Genomic DNA, 643 nt, shown 5'->3' on the forward strand with positions numbered 1-643 from the left:
GCTTTTAGTTTAAACGTTAACATTAACATTATCACATTATGGTCGTATTACTAATATTTGTATTTCTTTCATATTTAATTACCATATTATTTCAAATGCGAGGCGCTAAAATCGTATATCTTTCTTATTAATACAAATTGATTAAAAAATTTTAAAAATGCTAAAGACAACAAAGACGTGATTCAATTAATTTTTCAAAGTAATAGAAATGAATAAATAAATAAATTTCAATATAATAAACTATAAACATTCCAAAGAATTAAAAAAACATTAATCATATTTTATTAAATTAATAATATTAATATAAAGATTTTAAGTAAATAAAACAAACATCATGTTTTAATGTTTATTTATTACGTTAAGACGTATTCAAAATTAATTTAATTATTCAACCTTCGATTTTTGATGTAATGAAAAGTAAACGACTCATGATGTGTTAACTACATATACATTATAGTCCGCGTTTTTCAAATCAGGTACTTTCAAGTTAATCGAATAATCGAGTTAACAGTTTGAAATGCAAATGCAAAAATATTACTTTTTATCAGCTTTTTTTAATATTTATGTGTGTAAAAATTTTTATAAAACTGATTAATTATTGAAATTTTAATTACTCGTTGCATATATTCGAATTAGTGTTTAA

The sequence above is a fragment of the Eufriesea mexicana genome, unplaced genomic scaffold, assembly GCF_001483705.2.
Source record: "Eufriesea mexicana isolate 0111107269 unplaced genomic scaffold, ASM148370v2 scaffold1247, whole genome shotgun sequence".
NCBI classification, from domain to species: Eukaryota; Metazoa; Arthropoda; class Insecta; order Hymenoptera; family Apidae; genus Eufriesea; species Eufriesea mexicana.